Here is a 6583-nt window from a genome sequence, read left to right on the forward strand (position 1 = left end):
ACAAGACACCCGATATGAGAGAAACTTTATAAATTGTGTAATGGGTTCTCGTAAATAACAGGTCTAGCTTTAAGGGTTGTAATAACTAACAAAAAGGAAAGGATTGACTAAGTTTGCCAAACATGCAATCGGTTTATAATCACAAATTTAATATAGATTCTGTTTATCGGCAAAATAAAATCAGGAAACAATAAAACATAGCATTCTTTATACCAACTTCTTCATTCATATTACTAAATTTTTTATGACCTGTAATCATAATACTTCTAATTCACAAAGATTGGTAAGAAAATTTCATACGCAATGTTTTATCTGTTTTATCATAACTCTACCCACATGGCGCTGCGAATTCTATACGACTATTCAGTTTTGAAACGTACTCTAGTTCCAATAAAGACGAATTTGTTTTTTTATTAATAGCTCTTAGCAAAGCATCTATTGTATATTTCCTATCAATTTAGGCTAAATTTGTAATTGTTGTAAAGCACAGCAGCAGGTTTTATATGAATTGGTTTCTTGTGTCCAGAAATATACTGAAGCGTTTAAAGAGTTTTAGGTAAATACTGTTTAAGTATTTTCGTAAAACTCTTTTAATGAACATCTTCCTACAATATAAAGAATGATGTGTCCAAAAGGATTCTCTAATATAGTTTAGATAACCTCTTAAGGCCGACGTTCCCTGAAGGGTCATCCCTTTATTTCTGCAACAATCACTCGGAAATTGATATTGATGCGAAAAGGGCAGGTTTTCCATAAAAATAGGGTTTATTTGAATAAAGGATGACCGGGTGAGGACGTGACGTGAGACTATACTTTATGAGGTCGTCTGTGACCGTGATACATGGGTCCAGGGTAAAATTAAGGCATCATTTCAAAAACATCTTGTATCAATTATAATGACGGACATCGTCACTCGTACGCAAATAATCGTATTTTTACGTAGCATATGACTTTTACAAATAAGCTCAAAAAAGAATTTGAAAATGGAATTTAATTAATTTGAATGTTTATGTATTAATGTGATAATTCAATATAGGAATCGAAATCTCGATTTATATTGGTTATAGCAAACTGTGTCAACAGATGTATTATATTATTTTATTTTCCTGCTTGTTTTTACATGTATATATTTGCAATAAAAACCTATAACCTAAAATAAGAGCAGCCAATGTCTAACTTAAAAATATTTGCTTCCCAAATCGTCATTATATTCGTTTCATAGTTTTGTTTTAATGTCATTACGTCGGGGCATGACAAACTTCCGTGAAATGGGGTAAAAATGTGTCGGCCTTGCCATGTGCCGGACTCGGGTTTGATTCCCGGGAGGGTCACGATGTAATGTCACGCCTATTATTTCCCAATATATCTTCGGTTGACGTCAATATTTTTACTTTTGTGTAGTTCTGTCCATTTGGGAGTTCATTACTATGTTATTTGGTGGTTTAATAAAGTTAAGAGAAATTTTCGAATAATTTGTAGGCAAGTTATAATTTTAGATCTATTATTAATTAGGTACTTACCGTACGTATTAGTAAGCAAAGCTAGTCACATATATTAATAAATTAATGGCGCTACAATCTTTTTAGGTCCGGGCATCAGATTTCTGTATCTGTTTCATGATTATTTGTAAATTGAATAAGCAAGTAGGTGATCAGCCTTCTGTGCCTGACGCAACCCGTCGACTATTTGGGTCTAAGGCAATTCGGTTTCCCGGTTTTCCGGTTTTCCTTCACCGTTCGAGCTCATGTTAAATACGCACATAGAAAATCCATTGGTGCATAGCCGCGGATCGAACCTACGACCTCAGGGATGAGCGGCACATCTATTATTTGCCAATATATCTTCGGTTGACGTCAAAATTTTTACTTTTGTGTCCATTTCGGAGTTCCTTACTTAGTAATTTGGTGTTAAGTAAGTTAAAATAAAATTTCTAATAATTTGTAGGCAAGTTACAATTTAATATTCAATTAGTAAGCTAATTATTAGCTGACCAATTTGAAACCTTTTAATATACCGTATTTTCTGTATGAAATTTGACGTTTTTTTGTAATGTTCCTATGAATATTGTGTCTTTTACGGGCGTAATGCTTCAGTATAGGTTCAGCATTGAGTAAGCTTAAAGCTTAATATCTATATATACCACATTTCCACTACTAAGTATAAAATAAGCATATTACGTAGTTTTCAAGAACAACTTCGGAATTTTTATTTTAGGAAAAGAGCTTGGCTTATTATTTGAGCTCTTTTCGTAATCATTTAGCTGTAGTTCAATTTGATCGTTGTAATAACATACATATAGAGTAAAGAGTAGGTAAAATAATCGTTTACATTAATAAAAAATCAACGATATTGTTACAGATCAATATAAAATTGTATAAATAATGACTTCGATGTAAAGGCCTACATTCCACGTTAATAGGTCGTGAAACAATACACTTATGGAAAACGGAACAAGTATGCTCATATTAACACCACTCGACTATATTCGTTTTCACTGTAAATTGAACTTTAATGTTATAACATTAGGTTGATTTTAGTTTGCATTGTACTCAAAAGTACAACCAAAGAATTGACATGTACACCGCAGTTCAATTAGGCTAATGGGATAGGGCTCAAAGGGATTAAATTAATTAGTAAGAAAGTTCCACTCCATTTTGTAATACCGCCTTTGTAACCGATACGATTTTTCCACTGAGGGGAGCTTATAAGAAGATACTTTGAATTAAGTTTAAGAACTTACTAGTATAGCAAATAGTACTAATATTTTATGTCTAATTTAGTTAATTAAAGCCTGTGAAACAATTTCTTAAATAAGATTGATTAAAACAATTATCAATCTAAAATAGATGACCTTATTAAATAATGAATTAAACGTAAATTTATAATGTATTCAATTTTTTTTTATCAATGATGTTTCGCTAACATGGCCTTTGCCGTTTGTCCAGTTTTAATACCATTTAACGTATTTTTGACTTTTCAAACACAAATCTTATTTAGACAAAAACTTTTAATTGAATTACTAAAATTGAATTACAATAAGAAATCTTATACAATGCTATCTAAAAATCCACATTCATAACGCCCCGTACGCTGAAAACCCATTCAATTTAATTTATTTACATAGAATTACAATAATAAATAACTTTCATGTCACTAATCTTATGTCTATACCTAAAAATCCACATTAATAATGCTCCGTGTACTGAAAATCTATTCAAGTTATCAGATTTAATTTATTTACTAAAAACTTAAAATTGCAATAATAAATAATTTTCATATCACTATTCTTAAGTCACTCTATACTTCCGATACAGAATCTTATACAATTATACTCGTACCTTCATATTCATAACGCCCCGTAAAGTGAAAACGATTCGTTAACAGCTTGTAAGGTCGTTACACCTAATTAACGATATTAAAATACGTCGTGTAGCCGCAAAGGATATTCGTACATTGTTGTGAGCTATAAAACGCAAACGTTACCCTCCTTATTTATACGAATGAGAATTTTAAATTAACTGTGTAAATCCCCAGCGGAGAATGGCCGGGATGCTGAGGTGTTGAGGTCCGTTCCAATTGGTAACTTTTATTATCGCGGCTTTTAACATTTCGTTATAATGAAGTCGAAAAGTCAGCTTAGTAATAATAATAAAGCCCGTTTTAAAATCTTGTCACAGTTGAATATACAGTTAACATTTATACATTTCTTTTTCTTGTTACTCGATATACTAACTTCCTTCTGTATCATCGATCGGAACCCCAAAAGCTCACGTGGCCGCTCACCAACTAGATGGACGGATCAACTGAAAGACTCACCGTCATCAAAACTATATAACTATGGTCCTTGCTGACCATGAGCTACTAACTGAAGAAAGAGAGAGTTTTGTCTAAATAATAATTTAAATTGTATTCAATCGGCAGCCCGTAAAATGTAACTGAGCAGAAGCTACTGTAATACAGTTCTCATTACACCACAAGAAACTTGATTGCTAATTATATGATTATTAATTTCAAACGTTTATATAGATTTTATTTTTCTCAACCATTTATAAAAACACGTGAGCCTACTGTACCTATACGCTCACTAATTATGCGTTTAATAACTACAGATTTCTGTCAGTTTCGTAATATTTTTACTAACAGGCAAGGCTGATCACCTGCCTTCTGTACTGACATGCGCTGTCGATTAGGTCTAAGGCATGCTGGTTAGCTGACAATGTTTTCCTTCGCTGAACGAGTCAATGTTACTTGATTAGGAATGAGAGTTTTGTTTAATGATACTACCATTTGATAATGAATCTTGAATCACCAATAATACAATGCTGAAATTAAATATTTTATAATTGTCACGCAAATGTAAAGTGCAAAGTAGCATATCCAAAACATAATGGTGCGGTCATTATATCGCGTTCTTGTAAACAAGTCGCAGGCACTCTGATATATCTTGGTGCGGTCAAAGCCGAAAGCCCTCGTGTTTTATCGTCCCTCTTACTTTAATTGAAATTATTATTGCCATTGAAAATTAATTGCTCCTTTATTTTAATAATTAAAATGTGAGTGAGGAAAGGAATGATTCGTTTTTGTATGCCATTTTATTTCTAGTTTCAGTTACTAAGTAACTTGTTATACTATGTTTAGATATTGTTCTAGGCTTTCTATAGAAACTGTGTTTATGGTCGTTAGGCTACCACAGTGAGCAGCAATATTAATATAGCACATTTTCTTTAAGACAAGAACACGATATGAAGTCCCATAACCATGTAAGTGAGGAAAGAAGTGAAAAGAAAAACAAATGTTTCGTTCGTTAATCGAACTCAGGATCCTAAGTAAATTACTATTGTTCAGTTGGATTGTCTGTTTCAGTGTCTGCTAAGCAATGATCCATTTTATTGAGTAGAAAGAGAGTTATGCGACCCCGCGAGTCACAAGGGGGCGCTCCTATCAATCATTAAAGGCTTTTTTGAATTTAATAAAATAAAATTTGTATTTTGTCATCGGCGCTCCCTCGCGTTTAATACAGGTACGGACTTATGTCGGCTTGTGTTAAGGGTGAACTGCGTTAGGCCTGTGCAACTGTTTTAATTATATATAGCACACTAAAAGTTTTAGTTTTTTTAACTAGGGTTGCCTTGTCGCTTGTTAGCGATATGGCCGCTCGTTGCATTCCTTATAATGTTAATGCATTATGATATTTATTTTTTCTATAAATATAAAGTATGTAACGAAGTGTAAATAAAAAAAAAATATAAATGCCGCATTCATTTATTAAATTACCTTAGTACTAGGAATAAATCACCACTATGAAGTTCGAGAATCTCAAGCAATAATCTTTTCACTTAAAAGAGAATTATTTTACGTGGAAAACAAGTAAGTGGTTTAGCATTGAGCACTACTAGATTATGACCTCAGTAGCTATTTCGCTGACATGCCGTTGATTTTCGGATCCAAGTCGTGCCGGTTTCCTCACGATGGTGTCAACCGTACGAGTGTTAATTCTGCTCATAGAAAGAAATTGATGCACAGTTGAATGTTTGCACAACTTTAAGGAAAGGCGTTCAATAAGAACAACAAAATCTATAGTTTTTACTATCGCAATCTTGTACTATGGCTTATCTGTATCTGTAACAGAAACAGTCCACAAATCCGGCCCTGTCTAAAGGCAGGAGTTGGCGCGACGGCAATGCAGCGCATCTGTCACCGTTCAAGTTCCCCTTCCCTCCCCTCGCCCCTACACCCTCTTCTAGCTTACCTTGTAAAAAAGAATGCATTTATACTGAAATATGTGAAAACGTGCCTGTGTGAAAATGTAGTAAATATTCCAAAGTATAAAACAAAAATAACAGTAACAAAATCCTAAACTAGTGTGTGATTCAAAAAATTGAGAGAATGGACTTTGAACCCTATAATTTTATTGTTTCTTTGCATAATGCCTATATTTATAAAACGCTAAAACTATCAATTCCTTCAAATTCGTACAAAATAATTTCTAAACTTTTGCGACCTTTGGAATTTTATGTAGTATATTTACATAGTTATGGGTACTTTTGACAGTTCCGCTTTAACGCGTGTCGAGATACACATTTCCTTCAATCAAATTCACAACCAACTCAATTTGATAACAAAGCATTCGGAGCTTGGTTGTTGCAAACGATTTTATAAAAAAAAGGGTTATTTTCTCAAAATGTAAGGCGCTCCGAAATAATGATTAATGATCGCAAATAAGCGGGTGAGTGCGGCGAGCAAAAAGCGCATCGGTGCATCGAACTGAATACAATGTGAACTTGCATACGCGTACTTATTAAACCGACACGTTTTAATATTAAAATAGGGAATTACGTATATAAGTGAATATGCCGCAGTACAATATGTCTTGCGAGCATATCAATTCATTTTCCTCCAATGGCTTAGTCACATTTCTGTGCGTATGTAATTAAACTTCTCATAAACGGCTGAATCGTTTTCGATGAAATTATTTGTGTGTACATGTCAACAATATATTATTTATGGCCATACGTCCGCTAGTTTCTATATAAATAATATAAATTCGATCTAAACTAACTGTTGATAATTGAACCCAGTCTTA

This window comes from Pieris brassicae, chromosome 4, assembly GCF_905147105.1.
Source record: "Pieris brassicae chromosome 4, ilPieBrab1.1, whole genome shotgun sequence".
Lineage (NCBI taxonomy): Eukaryota > Metazoa > Arthropoda > Insecta > Lepidoptera > Pieridae > Pieris > Pieris brassicae.